The sequence below is a fragment of the Asterias amurensis genome, chromosome 12 (assembly GCF_032118995.1).
Source record: "Asterias amurensis chromosome 12, ASM3211899v1".
NCBI classification, from domain to species: domain Eukaryota; kingdom Metazoa; phylum Echinodermata; class Asteroidea; order Forcipulatida; family Asteriidae; genus Asterias; species Asterias amurensis.
Genome location: NC_092659.1, coordinates 16,370,570 through 16,387,278, shown reverse-complemented (window position 1 = coordinate 16,387,278; position 16,709 = coordinate 16,370,570). Strand labels below are relative to the sequence as shown.

General features: G+C 39.5%; 1 protein-coding gene and 2 long non-coding RNA genes across 7 annotated transcripts in view; 2 read left to right on the top strand and 1 right to left on the bottom strand.

The window, feature by feature from the left end:
- LOC139945462 (phospholipid scramblase 3-like) overlaps positions 1-16,709 on the bottom strand; it is a 99,861-nt gene that overhangs the window by 65,157 nt on the left and 17,995 nt on the right. For 2 of the 3 annotated variants that reach the window (XM_071942815.1, XM_071942817.1), the window contains exon 3: positions 8,127-8,342. The gene's annotated coding sequence lies outside the window, so the exon portion shown is untranslated. Of the gene's footprint in view, positions 1-2,971; positions 3,082-8,126; positions 8,343-16,709 lie in introns of those variants that run through there. The other variant, XM_071942816.1, reaches the window with a different exon arrangement.
- Positions 1,490-3,159, top strand: LOC139945465 (uncharacterized). Of its 3 annotated transcripts, none has more exons than XR_011787083.1 (3): positions 1,490-1,733; positions 2,210-2,327; positions 3,020-3,159. It is a non-coding gene; the product is annotated as an uncharacterized lncRNA (long non-coding RNA). The 3 variants fall into 3 exon arrangements; XR_011787082.1 differs by having other exon boundaries at positions 1,490-1,745; XR_011787081.1 differs by having other exon boundaries at positions 1,491-1,757.
- Positions 4,803-10,667, top strand: LOC139945464 (uncharacterized). Its single transcript, XR_011787080.1, has 3 exons — positions 4,803-5,037; positions 6,381-6,492; positions 8,403-10,667. It is a non-coding gene; the product is annotated as an uncharacterized lncRNA (long non-coding RNA).

The following is a 16,709-nucleotide window of genomic DNA, read 5'->3' as shown; positions in this document are numbered from 1 at the left end:
AAAGCATTTCATGGAATAATGTTTCAAGATAAGTCTTTCACCATTACCTTCTGTAAACCCTGTAAGTTATTTGTAAACCTGTGAACTTTCAATTTGTTTTCTGTTCTAGGCCAATGCTTCCCTGTAAAGTTCAATCAGTGTGGACTGCTACAATACAGTTCAACAATGTAGCAAGTTCTTTAACAAGAGACAAATCAGTAACCAGTAACCTTATAATGATATTCCCATCGGATTTAACTGCACGAGATAGTCTTACATCGCCATTGTCCAGTATAAACCGTTACTAGTTCAGTTTTCAACAACTCTAATCATGTAACGTGTTTTTTTTTGGTAAATTATGTTACACTTTGAACCCCAAGAACTGTGTGAATGTGTGTCTTGTCCCTATTTTAAAGCTCTCATGTTCACATCTTACTACTGAACGAGAGTCACTCAAACATCAACATTGTCCAGCATAAACAGTTACTAGTTCAGTTTTTAATAATTCTCATTAAGTAATGTGTTTTGGTAAATTAAATACTTATGTGAAACTACTCGAAGAACTGTGTGAATGTGTGTGTGTCTTGGTGTAGCTAAACATATGCATAAAAATAACAAACCTGCGAAAGTTTGGACTCAATTGGTCGTCGAAGTTGCGAGAGAATATGGGAGGAAAAAAACACTCTTGCCGCACAAGTTGTGTGCTTCCAAGTGCCTTGACTTCGAGACCTCAGCTGAGGTCTCTTGTCAAATATTTGAGTGAGAAACTACTCAGGGGGCCGTTTCTACTAAAGTGATTTAATATCATTAGCTCTCCAGTGCTCGTTTCCAAGTAATTTTGAATGCAAACAATTAATTTGAGTAATTACCAATAGTGTCCAGAACCTTTCACTGGGACTCAAAATAGAGAGTCGGGTGGTACATGTACGTCGATACAAAAATAAATTCCCATTTTCACTTGAACACTCCCCGTATATTAAAACTACTTAATGTGAATATTCCTTCAATATGTCACAGTACACACTCTACTCAGGCTGGTAGTTTTGGGGAGGCACAGATCTTGGCAGTTTTATCATTAACATTTTGACAGCAGACATGAATAAAAAATGCTGGTTTCGCAATACAACAACTATTGGGGACACCCCATTTTCTCTTTGCTAACCCAAGTAGCTTCAAATGTCCATGTGCATGACGTCATCATAGTATTGTGTTAATGGTGGCTTTGATATTATAATGGATGTGAGATCCAAAAATTTGAAGACATTCCAGCTGATCAGGTAAACACAGCCTTTAACATTATAAAAATAAATAAAACAAACCTAGACTTGTGGAGGGGGAGGGTGAACAAAAAGAAAAACAAAACAACAATATACCACGCAGATGATAATTTAGGGACTACTTTTCCACCGTTTGGAGACCGTGTATAAATGTGTCTTTCCTAATATGTATGCATGACGTCATCATTTTTCATTGACCAATCATAGCTGCGAAATATGTGATCACCATTTGGTACAAAAACAGAGGCGCCAACATACCGTGAACATAACAGATACGCCATTACACGATACGTTCAGAGATATACATGTCCAAAAAGTTTGTCTGTAGTTCTGACGATAAGGCTAATACCTGGAAACTATTCAATATGCCTCGTAACAGGGAGCCCCAGGGCAAGAGTGTCCACCGAAAGACCTCCAGAAGCCAAAGCACGGCGTCCTTCACCCGAGAAGTATCCGAAGCTGTTGGTACTGGTATAGGTACTGGTATAGGTACTGGTATAGGTACAGTACAACGATGCCAGAGAAATGTTTAATAGGTTTTAAACCTGTGATGTTGAGCTTTCTCCATCAGACGACGATCTGATCGATACATCGAGTTGAAACCAATGGTTCTTTTCAGAACCACCCCAACTCATTTAGAGATTATCATTACAATCATGGTGTTACCGCAAGCCTTACTTGAATGTATGTGTAGAAATTGTTTATGCCTCTGAATAAAAAGCCATGTACATAGCAAACACTTGCAAAAGACAACCATTATTGCAAAGCCAAAATGAAGCCAAATTAAAACATCATTTTTGTTCCCTTGATATAGTTATTGCATGTATGCATTCAACATGAAACGGAAGAGCAAATTCTGCGTAAGCTCAAAACATGTTTATGCATCTGAAATTTTTTTTTTTATAACATAGCCTGAATGAAATTGAAACCAAAATCATTTATTCCCTTCATAGCCGAGATGATACTTCTTGAATTGCAAAAGCAAATATCAACCCTAAAGGAAACTGGCTCTGGTACCAAGACCAAGGCCAAGAAGTGATTTTCGAGAAGAAAAAAGAACGATCGGCAAAGGTACGGTTTAACTATCCTTTTGTTTTTCGTCAACATTTAACAATCAATAAGTAATTACTGCAAAGTAAGTAAACACCAATGAGGTCTGGCACAACGACAAAACCAGCGGGGGGTTCATTGGTTGTGAATGAATCAGCATACATGTATTATTGGGTGCGTTCGTTTAGCTTCCCTGGGTCGACCCCGGTGTGTGGCGTTTTTTTCCCCCAAGACGAACGTGGGTAATTATCTGAACACGTTCGTCCTGGAAAAAGAAAACGCCACACATTATAAATTAAGCAATAAAGGCACTGGACACGTTTGGTAACTTTCAAAGACGAGAATTCTCACTCGAAGTTGCAAGAGAATAATGACAGAGAAAACACCCTCGCACACTAATTTGTTTGCTTCCAGATGCTAAAAAAAAATAAACCCAGCTTTAGACCTGAAGTCTTTTACTATTTGGATACCTTTCTCAACAACTGACTACTTCAAAGGGAGCAGTTTCTCACAATGTTCTTTACTGTCAACAGCTCTCCATTGCTCGTTACCAAGACAATTTGTATGCTTAGAATTATGTTGAGGTATTATACCAATAGTGTCTAGTGCCATTACGAACATAATATTTCTACGGTGGAATAGTTTAATGGAAAGATTTCACTCACCGACTCTTTGTTTAAAGGTGCGTTTTGTCTTTGTGTTTGGCTTCACAGGTTCCACGTCAATGAACTTCATCGTTTACAGATCTGAGCGTCACATTCCTTGACAAAGATGCTACACAGAAGGAAACACTAAATTTCGTTAAAAAGCTTTGGCTCGTAGTTAGTTTAAATTTCATATCTTCTAAAGCTACTAAAGAATAAGTTTAATAATAAATGTAGTGATCAATCGCCAAGATCTTTAACTTAGATTAATGTTAGATCGTTTTAAGGGTCTTGGTACTTGTTGAAGGACACAAAACGCAATGTCCACAGATTTACATCAAACTCACATAGTTTCAAGATAATGATAGTAGAAAGCTTCCCTTAAAATATTACAAGCTGATGAGCTGTAGTGACACCGTTTTACTCATTTCTCCACAAAAAAACTACAAAAATCCTTTAAAGCTACAATATGTAGTACTCAATTATCAACAACTTAACCTAGACTAATCTTAGATCTGTTAAAGCTACTAAAAAACAAGTTAAATAATAAATGTAGCAATCAATCATCAACAACTTGATCTAGTCTTAGATACCAAAATGTCCTTTAAATTTCTCAATGATTTAAATCGTGGATCAAAACGAAGACCAATACTTGAGTTGAAATACCAAATCCCAACAGCCAATTGTTCAAGAAAATATTCCAAATCCTTGATTTTGGTTCAACATCATGTTACAGTAGTTAGTAGGCCTATTAAGTTCAACATCAAAGCCAATTTGCTTCATTGTATGTACTTCTTGTTTTGCCACACCCCCCCCCCCCCACACACACACACACATATAATTACAACGTTCCCAAAAAACAATCTGGATAAAGAACACAATCTAAAAAGAGAATGCTACCTAAACTACTTTTGGCTAAATCAATTTTAAAGTCTTTAAGTTTCAACTAAAATTTCCCTTTAAAAACCTGTTCAGACGCTAAGGAGATTTCATTATATTAAAACAAGATTTACAACATTTCTCCGTTGTTTCAATGTGATTTAAATGTAAAAATGTATGAGTATGCTAATCGAAAGACTTACTGATAAGTTCCTTTCCTGAATCTTTGGTGTTCCTGGAAATATACGGAATAAAGTTCTCAAGCTTCGAAAATTTGTACAAGCTGGGTTTTTTTTGTACAAAAATTGTTTGGGTCGGTGAAATTAAGTCAAAATGCGACATGGAATCTGACTCCATACCCCTCACCTAGACGCCCCCGCCCCCACCCCCCCCCCAAAAAAAAAAAAAAAAAAAAAAACAACAACATAGATGCCCCATATGCAATGTCTAATGGTGGGTGTCATTTTTTAAAAAGTTAACCGTTGATATACAAAATTTGAATCATGGATCTCACCGATTTGAAATTTTATATTAAGTTGCCGTCAAAGTCAAGATTCAAAAGACATTTAGATTGCAGTAAACAGACAGTCTTAGCACGTAGATGGGCGTACGTAGTTAATGCCAAACTAACTCGTCGCCTCCCCCCCCCAATCCCAAACTCACTACACCTACAGAACGCGACGACCTCATGTATTGGTGATTTTTTTTGTACATACTGAATATATATGGAGTCTTTACTGAACGAAATGGGGGTTGGATATGAATTTAGGTCGCCCTTATTCTACGATGTGACAGTGAACTTCTGTTCACCTCGCATCTAAATCGGTGTATTACAATAGACCTAACGCATTGCGCAACATACTCACCGGATTCGTTCTGACTGATGACGTAACGGTCACACAATCTGAGTTTGCGCGTAACAATAATTATGGTGCGTGATAGGGCTTTTTGACTGTATAAATGATGCAAGTTTTGGAAGCAGAAGAACATTCGCTGAACATTTTGGATGTGACAACCTTCTAGAAATTGTGAAGTACAGACAGACAACTATAAATTTCAGGGAAATTTTTCTTTAAGCATCATGGCATACCATCAGGAACCTTCGGACATCGTGAAGAAGGTAAAATCACAGACCACCTCTTCTGCGCCGCCTCCTGCTCCTGTGAACCCTAATACAGCCTCTTATCTTCGAGAACCACAGGAGAAGAGTAAGTGATAAGTTTATGATTTCGTCTTTGTTGTATGCCCTGTTTGTACTGTCATTACTATAGCCGTCCCACCTTATTTTGGGATGCTGTTTAGAGACATTGTCCTTTATCACACACAGGGCAAACTATCAGCAGAAAAAACGCAACATTAGCTGCACAAGATGCATTATTCTATTTTAGGTGCAACTCACTATCACCATGAAGTAAACTGAAGTTTAATGATTTATATTCTTGTTTGAGAACTGGAACTGGTTGTCTGTAAATTTTCTCGTGTGACATGTCATGTAGCTCTCTATAAAGCCATTGGACACTTACGGTAACCAGTAATGTTCAATGGCCCACACTTCGTGTACCACAACTGATATAAAAAATAACAAACCTGTGAAAATTTAGGCTCAATCGGTCATCGGAGTCGGGAGAACATAACGGGGAAAACCAACCCTTGTTTCCGCACGTTTCGCCGTGTCATGACATGTGTTTTAAATAAATCCGTAATTCTCGACAACGAGAATTGATAATTGCTTTAATGTTTTCTCGAAAAGTAAAGCATTTAATGGAATAATATTTCAAGAGAAGTTTGTCACCATTACCTTCTGTAAACCCTGTAAGTTATTTGTAAATCTGTGAACTTTTATTTTGTTTTCTGTGCCGAAAGTGTTTAATGGCTTTAAAGACAGTGGACACCTTCGGTAATAATTGTCGAAGACCCGTCTTCTCACCTGGTGTATCTCAACATTATGGACAAAATAACAAGCCTGTGAAAATTTGAACTTTGTTGGTGGTCTAAGTTGGAAAATAATAATGAAAAAAAAAAAAACTTGTCGCATGAAGTTGATGCTTGATTTCAAATCAAATCCAAATATTTTAGTCAGAAATCACTTCTTTCTCAAAAACTACGTTACTTCAGAAGGAGCCAGTTTTCAAAATATTGTATACTATCAACAGCTAGCTCTCCATTGCTCGTTCGAGTAAGGTTTTATGCTGAAACATGTTTTGAGTAGATAGCAATAGTGTCCATTGCCTTTAAGCATCGGTCTTTATCCTACTAGTCGCCATTACAGCTATCCAAAAACAGTGTTTTAAAAGTACAATCAAGGGGTACCACTCTGTTTCCAAATATTTCCCTCTTGTTGACATAGCCCAATATTGCTTCTACATACCCCATCATATCTAAAGAATTTCACAAAATGTAAGGAATGGGTACGCGGTGATGAGATAATGCACGTTTCGGACATTGGTATTAGGTGAGCTGTACACAATTTCGAAGATGAGACATTTAAAGGCACTCTTGGTAAATGGAGATTTTTTTAGTTAACTTGTTTTGTGTTTGGTTTGATTTACAGAACAGTACCACCACAGCGGTATGCAGGACCATTCGCATTGCCAACATTACCGTGGGTGGTGTATTCATAAACAAGGGCAGCAGTCTTAACATAAAGACGAAAGAACACAATGGTAAGCAAGCAATTAGTGGCATGGTAAGACATCATTTATATTTGCCTTACTTTTAGCAATAGTCGTCTGACTACTGTGCAATTATAATCACATTTTGACAATAATAATACAGCATTAAATAGCACATCGTACATAGAGCACCTGATCTGAATTTTGTTGTGCATGTGCTCGCTATGTGACATGGTGTACCCCCTATTATTAAGTTTTCATTGAGATATTGGATCACAAGAATTCTTCTGAGGATTTTTAGGGGGAGGGGGTCACTTCTGTTAATGAGGAAAATAACTGAAGTGTAAACAATATTTAAACTTTTGCGAATATGGTGCTTGCTTTCTCACCAACTTTGATGTCACTTATTACAACTACTTGTAGTTAACATTAACATTTACAAATTAGGTGCATTTTGCAAGATTTTCAGATTTAAAGTTCTAACAAGCCACTGGAGCACAAAATGACAATAAAAAAAATCATGGTTATTTGGGTTGTTTGAGCTTGAACTTTCTTATGTTTGGCCATTGTTCATCTCTCTTGATCAAAATCAATGCTTCTAACCTGCGATTGGAAGGGCAGTACATGTTCAACGATGACTTTTAAAGGAGAAGTTTGTTGGTGCCTTACTTAAAGGGTATATGTATTTTTTCCTAACAAAAAACACAATGTCCACAGATATACATTAAACTTACACAGTTTGAAGATTATGATAGTAGAAAGCTTCCCTAGAAATTTTACTTACTGAGGTGCTGTAGTTTTTGAGAAATGAGTAAAAGTCATAATTTTTGTCTCAGTTTTAGCATGTAAAAACGTATTAACCAGTTATGCTATGGTTTTGGTATAATATCATAACTCGTTAAGGGGATTTTACATGCTAAAATAACTTTGGTCTCATGAGACCGAAACTATTTTGTGACTTGTTTTACTCATTTCTCAAAAACAACACATTCTTAGTTAGTAATATTTGAAGGGAAGCTTTCCACTATCCTTATCTTCAAACCCTGTAAGTTTAATGTAAATCTGTGGACATTTTGAAAAAGCACCCGACTCCTTTAAATTGCCATGTCAGCGCAACTCCTAATAGCACAACAATTTCCATTTTCTTTATATTTTATTAAATATTGCTTAAAGGCACTGGTACATTGGTAATTACTCAAAAAAACTGTAAGCATAAAAACTTACTTGATAACGCGCAATAGAGAGTATGAAACATTATGAGAAACAGTTCCCTCTAAAGTAACATATCTTTTGAGAAAGTTGTAATTTCTAACTCAAATATTCACCTGGGATCTGACAGCACACACATTGTGGAACATGGGTGTAACTTTTTTCATTATTCTCTTGCAACTTCAATGACCAATTTAAAAGTTAAAATTTTCACAGATTTGTTATTTTATGCATAGTATGTTGAAATACACCAAGTGAGAATACTGATCTTTGAGAACTACCAAAGATGTTCAGTGCCTTTAAAACGACCCATGTACACACCAAATGCCAACATTTTTTTTTACGGGGCATTTTCATTTGAGATACAAGATTTTTCGAAAAATGGAGAAGAAATGCTTTTACACTCACTACACATAGTGTATAGCAGTGATAGAAACAGTAACTCCCAATCAAAGAAACTGAAAAAAAATACTCACCAAATGATCAACAGTTGTTTTTTGCATGATCTATTCTTGATCACACATGCATTCTGTTGCCATCAAATATGTCAGATCAGTCAGCCATTGGGGTAGCAGCATTGCTTTCTCATCCACAGTATAATCTTCACATGCATTGACATCATCATAGACATTGTTCGAGATAACTGTTCACAAAACATCCTCAATGTTGAACTGTAGAAAAACATGCATCACCTGTGGGGGTGGAAAAAACACATTTTAATAATTCTTCTTTACATATCTTTTGACTTTCAGTTCTGCTGTATGAGAGACTCATCTTCTATTATGCCACAACACACATGTACACCTTCTTGAGAAGGATGGCAGTAACCATGGTCACAGCTATCAACCTCTCCAATCAACCTCCTTGGCCCACACCCAAACCTCTTCTTGATCAACTGTTTCAAGATGCTATCATATAATCCATCTCCAGTTCTGGAAAAAAAATTATGACAATTCCAACTTGATTTTATGATTTGCAATGGCTAAAGCATTGGTCTCATCCGACCTGCCCGCGTACATGCTTTGCGGGTGTACGTGGCCCTTCGTGGGTGGCCCCCGTGCCCCAAGCAAGTAATCTTAAGCTACCTGATCCCGCATAGCCTTCGTTTTCCTTTACATGAGGGTATGTGAGTAGTAGTTGCAAATTTGCCGCGTTATTTGCAGGACAGGCTGCGAAATAGGATTTGCGCATGAGTCTTCGTCTTATCGCTGGAGAAGAGATGGTGATTCCACCACAGCAGTTGATCACCACTGTCCCCCTTGTCTTGCCCGCATTCAAGAAACACCTGTGCCCCACCGACGTACTACCTACACACTGTCCAAGTGAACAACTCGTCACATCACCTGTGTCCGGTCCATGTAGAATTTGTCCCTGTAGAAAATCAACTGCTTTACAAGTGTGCTACGCCTATGTGGGTTGTATGAAAATTATTTAACTGCCCTACTAGAGCGCTACGCCTAAGTGTGTTGGATGAGACCGTGGTTTGAGATCAGAAGACATTTCTTGTATATTTTGGGGTTTAGTTTGGGGTGTTCTACAATCCCTACACAAGTGGTTCAATATCTAAATACAGTACTTCAATTCTCTTGTTAAATCTTGCTTTAAAGGCAGGGTATAGACCCATTGCATATGACATCACACTCTCAAAAAGGAGGCAGATCATTGGACCATAGCTGTTCTCTTTGCGTAAAAACGTGCGCGTGACCTCAGCGTACCTGTAGCATTTCGCGTTGTGCAAGGGCGAGCTATTGATTTCTTACACAATACAGAATGCGCCTCCGAACAATGTGCGTAATTTTGGGTGTCAACTCAGTTTTGTGCATGTTTGTATATGATTTTGACACCCAAAATAACACCCAGGGTATGCACATATGAGTACGCTGCGCGTATTGCAACCAAGGGGTCTATACTTTCGCTAATTGTCCCAGCATACTTTCGGAGCATCCTGCATACGGAATGCAATATCAAAAAACAAAGCGGCGATAATTTGGGGTAAATTGTTCATAAAAAGTCAATAATGAAAGGAAAAACACCCTTTATACATAGAATAGAGTGCCTCCAGACACCTGGAAAAGCTATGTGCCTTTTACATACAAATTTTGGGGTGAAAATTGCCTCTTTCTCTAAAACTCCACAATATTTTACAACATGCAATATCAACAGCTCTCCCGTGCTCTTTACTGATTAGCTCTCCCGTGCTCTTTACTGATTATGTGTTTATGGTCATTAGCTTGTAGAGCAGAAACCAAAAGTATACCCTTTCTTAAAACATGTGAAATCTAGCAGTATACCAGAAAAGCACATTGTATTGTGCCTTGTTACAGGTGCACTGTGACATGTACATGTACAATAAGTACAAATTGCCGGCCATGTAGTTTGTTTAGAAATGGCAGCTGTATAAGAAGTTGTGCCTTCAACATTGTGTCCAGCTTAAAACAGATTAGTTGGTGTAAGCCTTGAACCGCAGCCCCCACCTCAAAAAATAATAATTAGGGAATAACAGTGCGAGTACCCGGTCTTCACTGCGTGGTAATGACCGGGTTGGTGGCTGGCGCTGTTAAAGGACCGAGCCGGAGGCGAGGTCCGTTAACAGCAAAGGAGGCAAATGATTGGACGATAGCTGTTCCTTGTGCATTAAAACGCACGCATGAGCTCGACGTCAGTTTATACGCGCGCACATGTTACACGCGCGCACTCAAAATTGATACATTTTCAGCGCGCGTACGCGTAAGTGCGCGAATTTGCAATGAAACTTACAGGGATATAAATAAGCGTGCGATACAGTGCAACGCGCAAGGTTTACACAATCTATGCTGATTTAGTGGCCATTTATTCACTATTTTCCAAAGCCGGTCTTTATACCACCGTTAACACTCTTACACGTGACCGGGTTTTGACCAATCAGAGACTTGAAACCGTCCAAGGTATTTATTAATAAAAATTATTGTCATACATGTAAAAGTCTAATAGTTGTGAGAGATAAAAAATAAATGTTTGGTATAAATTGAAGTTTAGAAGTCAAAAGGAGTTGGTTATCTTTTATTGATGAGTTGCTTGTTTTAAATATATTTAAAGAAACTGAAAGTGACATTGACATAGAGAAAGATGATAGTTCTGGGTTTGATGTTTTGTAATTATTGAAAACAATCATAATCATATTAAATTCTGCGAAATGGAGTTTAAGGAAACAACTACCGAAGGGTAATCTCTTTTAGAAAAAAACCGACAACTTTAACCTACATTGTGGATTTCTTTTAGTACATTTCTACTGGGAAGAAATTTTGGTCTAGGAAAGAACCAAGTTTGATCAATTTAAGTTTATTTCTTCTGGGAAGATTAATACAAGGTTTCCAGCTTATGTTGATAACATCTTCCAGAAAGAAATATTTGTCATAAAACCAGGTTGATCTCTTTATGTCAATCTCTAATGGGAAGAAATATTTGGTTCAAAGAAGAACTGGGGTTGCTCTTTCTAATTAAATCTCTACTTTGGAGAAATTTTGGCTCTGAGAGGAACCAGGGTTGAGCTGCTGATGCTTATCTCTTCCACAAGGATGAAATATTTGTTCAGAGAAAACCCAGGGCTGATCTCTTTAAAGTTAATTTCTACTGGCAAAAAAATTAATGGTCGGGTTAGTGTCCTTAAAGGAACACATTGTTGGTCTTTGAAAAGCCTTTGTAACCGTTTGTTATAAAAATGCATTTTGGTTAGAAAGATGTTTTAAAAGTAGAATACAGTGATCCACACACATTTGCCTCGAAACTGCGTGGTTTTTCCTTTTATCTCGTCGACTAACATGGTCAGCCACTTATGGAAGTCAATTTTGACTCCCATAAATGGCCGACCATGTTAGTTCGCAAAGTTCAGGTTATAAATGGGATTAAATCTCTTCAAATTACTTTTTTGGGGGAAAGTGCTTAACACGGTATTTACACGTTGGTTCCCTAATCATACACTAGACTATTTTAGGCGCATATACATACTTACTACACACCCATTACATTTATGACAGAAAGTGTTGGTCAAGCAAGTCAAGGTCTGGTTCTTTATCACATGGACTTTGGAGTGAATTAAATGGGTTTGGTGGAAAAGACAAAGGGCGAAACATTATTGAGTTGCGTGCTGGGAGAGGGGAGTTACAGTTAATAACTATACAAGGACTGCAAGACTAAGAGTTCCGAAGACCCCTAGGACAAAATTCATGGCTCTTTATAGCGCTGGGATTTACATGTAAAACATAATTTTGCGCTAAGCTTTGTTCATAGTCTGAAGTTACATGTATTTCATTGTCTGGTACCCAAAACATGTTTTGCAGTGAAAAGGGAGTTTAAGGGGCACTTGTCAGAATATCTCAGCCAGTCTGTGGCCAGACAATAAATTCTCAATTCTCACCCAGTTACCGCACAAACACACGTAACATAGTAATGACAGCCAACTTTTGTTTGTGATGTGATGGTCAACGCGCATGCTTGAAGTAACAGGGTGAGACGAGTACATGTCTCTATTCGAGTGCGGGTTCGAGGCCCAGTCGCAAGACACTTAACCATAACACTTAACCGCAAATTGCTGTTAAGTGATCAAGTCCGCAGCCACCTACACAAGATCAACAGGCTCTCCGACACCATTTCAGAGGCAGCTCATTCACCGCCAGCAAGCTTTCTCTTGAGGGCTGCTACCGACTGGAGCGCTCCCCCACCCCCCCCCCACGCCCACCTCCTTGCCTCCTCAACACTGTGCACCCAAAACTTTCAAATAATGGCGAAGTAAGGGTGCGGCTCATCCCTCTGTACCGCTAGCCAGGCTGAGTAGACCTGGGCGACTAGTGAAAATTAATACTCGACATGTCCCACCTTAAAGGAACACGTTGCCTTGGATCGGTCGAGTTGGTCTTTAAAAAGTGTTTGTAATCGTTTGTTATAAAATGCATATGGGTAGAAAGATGTTGTAAAAGTAGAATACAATGAGCCACACAAACAGTGTTAGTTCGCAAAGTAAAAGTAAAACCACGCAATTTCGAGGCAAATTCGTGTGGATCACTGTCTTCTACTTTTAAAACATCTGTCCAACCATTATGCATTTTATAACAATTGGTTATAAACGCTTTTTATAGACCAACTCATCCCTGTGTCCCTTTAAATAGTTGCATTACTTTGACACTAGTTGCGACTAATTTTTAATTCCCAAGATGCATTGTGGCATACTGTTTGCTGGAGATGCAACAATACAATAAGAGCACCGTACTCAAGCTCTGGTGATTCTGTTCAGCTGAGTGTGGGTTTGGAAGTCGTGGATATCGTGTCCCTGAGCAAGACACTTAACTATTATTGCTTCTCTCCACCCAGGGATAAATGGGTACCTGTGACGGAGAGATGGTTCCTGTGATTGATCATCCGAGTAGCGCATATTCGTTGCACAGGCTGTATACTCCCACGTTTTTTTTAAAAGGAATGATTCAAGGCCCAATGACCAGGGATAATAATGTAGAAGCGCTTTGAGACGCCCTTCGGGTGTGAAAAGCCTAATAAAAACGGGTTATTATTATTTATTAGTTTTGGTTTTTACACATACAGCGATGCCTTTGCGTCAATCAGGGGGGGGGGGGGGGACACGGGGCTGTGTGTCCCCCCACCCATCTTTTGGATGGTGGGGGACACAATATCAAATGTACCCCCCCCCCCCAACCTTTTCACTGTGTAAGACCAAACCCTGTGTCTTTGACCACCTTTATCATGAAACTCAAGTATTGCACTGTCTAAGACCAAACCCTGTGTCCCGTCATCGGCATCAATCCCGGGGGGGGGGGGGGGCAATGTTCCCCCCAGTTTTTGTTAACTCGTGTATCTTATAAGGGCACGTACGTGTGTGTCATCTCCCTACTTCTTAGTTCTCTTATAGTTACTGTACGCTTACTTAATGGTGACGCGCTGTCCTACTTGCCATTGCCGTTCTGCGGCCTTAATGGCTAGTTCGAGCGATATTGGTCATGTTTTACCCAGGTAACGCCCAGCACCCAAGGCTGTCATTAACTCTGTTCCATTTGACACTATAGTCAATTCAGACAATTCTGAGATTGTTTTCTTTTTTTCCCGCAAACCTTGCGTACAAACATTGCGAACAATCAACTACACATACATAACCCATCTTTTTCATTTTGTTTAAATGAAAGTTCAAGTATTTCCAAAATCCAAAAAGGCCCAAATTCTACTGCTCAAATTTTGAAGGCTTATTGTTCTGTTTCGTTTGCCATTGGGCGTTTAAATGGCCTAAGATTACACGACAGAGCATCTTAAATGCAAAATTTTCTCGGGCCCTTAAGTGGGCCCGGATCCATGCTGTAACTGTTTCACACTCCCATGCTCACTGAAGATGCTGTTAACCCAAAAGGTTCTACTGCTGCTCACGTTTTAAAGGCTTTATGTTATGTTCCAATCTTTATGCATCTTATTGGCCTAAGATTGCACCACAGAGCATCTAGAATGCAAAATTTTCCCGGGCCCTTAAGCGGGCCCGTACCCATGCCGTAAAAGTTTCACACTCGTGTGCTCACTCTTGACAGATTTGCCCCCTAAAACTTGTGTCATTTTAGGCCTTTTCACACTACCTCCTTTTGAAACGCATTGAAACCTCTCCGGTTCAGCCTCGCTTCTTCTTGACACAGATCAGAGATAAGCAACATTCACACTGGGCTTTACGTGAACTAGCTCATGCGTGAATCGTTTAATGGAAAATGCAATTTCGATCCGGAGATTTTCAACCCTGGTCCCTGCCAGGGTTTATTTCATTCCGGCTAGAGCATGCTACCCGGATCGGAGGCACATTGAAATATTTACAGTTACTGTAATTTTAGCATCTACGGCGTAACAAATTTCGGGGGCCCCAAAGCGGGCCCCGGACCCCACGCCATAAATGTTATGACTAACCATCTTTCAAGACAGATTGATGCCCATGCACCGATGTGTGAAAGCACTGTATACTCACTAATTTCTCAAGGGCTATGAACTAAATTCTCAGGCATTATTACTCGGGGGAGATTTGAACCCACAACCAGTGTCTCACCAACTAGACTACTGACTACCAAGAATGCCCGGTAGCAATGGGCAATTCAACACCTATGTTTTGGCAGCAACGATATAATAGATGTTATATTTGCATCGGGGATAATGAATATTAATTTTGGTTTTTACCCATACACCGATGAGTGAAAGCTGTTTACTCAGTACTGTCCTGAGTCCTTTGAACACACTCACAGGCATTATTTCTCGGGTGGAATTTGAACTATGAAGGGGACTCAATCTCGGTGGGGGAGGGGGGGGGGTTGGAATTGCACTCAGACTCGTACAACAGGGACTCAGTTCCACACTCGGACTCTTCCAACAAGAACTCGATTATAGCATTAGTAATTACAGGACTTGAAGTGACTTCTCGCCATCGAGGCAAAAGGGGACACAAACTCGGTGGAGAGGGGGGGGGGGGGGGGGTTGCACTTGAGTATAGTACAACAGTAGCCTTTAGTCAAGGCGCACGCGTCGAAAGCACCCCCAGATAGCACGCACTAAAAATTCCGGCGTGAGGGCAAAGCCGCAAAGCACATTTACCAACTTGTTTTTTAATCAGTTTACTCATGATCGTGAAATGATTATAATGCATTTTCCTTGCGTTGCTCTCAGCACATGACTTTTGAGCCAAGAACCAGTAATTTATTTGTGCGACTAATGGCGCGTATGTTCGCGCACGTTTGTAAGCATGTGTCCAATCTAGGTACATGTACATGTATTATTATAATCTTCAGACTTGGGTCTTCTTATGGCCAACAACTTAGCACGCAATGCATTATGCACTACATTTCTCCTACATGTACCAACATCGGTAGCAAAAAAAAAGTTGGTACAGGCGCTTCGCCACTCGAGCTGGTCTAATTTTTCGTGCGCGTGACATTTGGGTTTGTGATATCTGGGGTTGCTGGTGCGCCTTGACTAAGGGACCCAGACCCATACGCGGAGGGTCCGAAGACCTCAACTACAGAAATTGTAATTATTTACATAATTCAAAGTGGCCCCTCAACATCATCGAGACAAAATGGGACTCAAAATCGGTCGCTGGTGGTGGGGGGGGGGGGGCGTACTTGTATGGACTCACAACAGGGACTCAGACCCACTTGGACTCCAACAACAAGAATTCAACTATAGTATTGGTAATAACAGAATTCTAACCTCTCAACATCGGGCACGAGCAGTGGTCTAGTGGTTCTGGTCAAGAATGCAGAGGTCATGGGTTCGAACCCAATAAGTTCCACAATCATTAAATCTTTTTTCTGACACAAAATTTAAGTCAAGCAAGTAGCGGTAACAACTAAATCCTAGTTGGAGGAGTTGGGCAAAAGAACAATTTTGAGTTAAGTGTAGAGAAACTACAGTGAATAATCCTAAAAGGACTGCCATACAAAGTGCTCCAAAGCCCCTGGGGCCAAAAATCATAGCTCTTTTAAAGTACTGGGATTTATTATACAATTTTCAAATATTTACAAAATCTTGAGGTTTGCAGTCTGCTTTGTATACAAATATAAATATAGCTTTATAATACGCTTCTTATATAGCTGGCACTGTATTATACAGTATTTCCTGCAAGGTATTATGTGGGACTACGTTTTAACTATGACACCTAATCCTTTTACATAGCACCATGTAATGTTTTACAATTGGCGCAATGCTGCCAATTGAACCAGGAACACAGGGGCGAAACCTCTTCTTTTTTTTTATAAATGCATTGGGTTCTTTTACATGCGTAACACAACACATGCAGGCCCACGAGAGCACATTTTTTCCAAGGGGTGCTGGATTTTCCAGAGAATCGGCGAGCGGGGTATGCGAAGCCAATACGACGTGGGGTCCGTGGCCCGCTTAAGGACCCCGGAAGTTTTTTGGTCATAGATGCTCTGTCGTGCATTCTGAGCCATTATTTGGCACTTAAATTTACCTTTTGGAGGTGAGATATTATTGCCAATTTAAAACATAATAACCCCTCAATGCATTTTATTTAAAGGAACACGTTGCCTTGGATC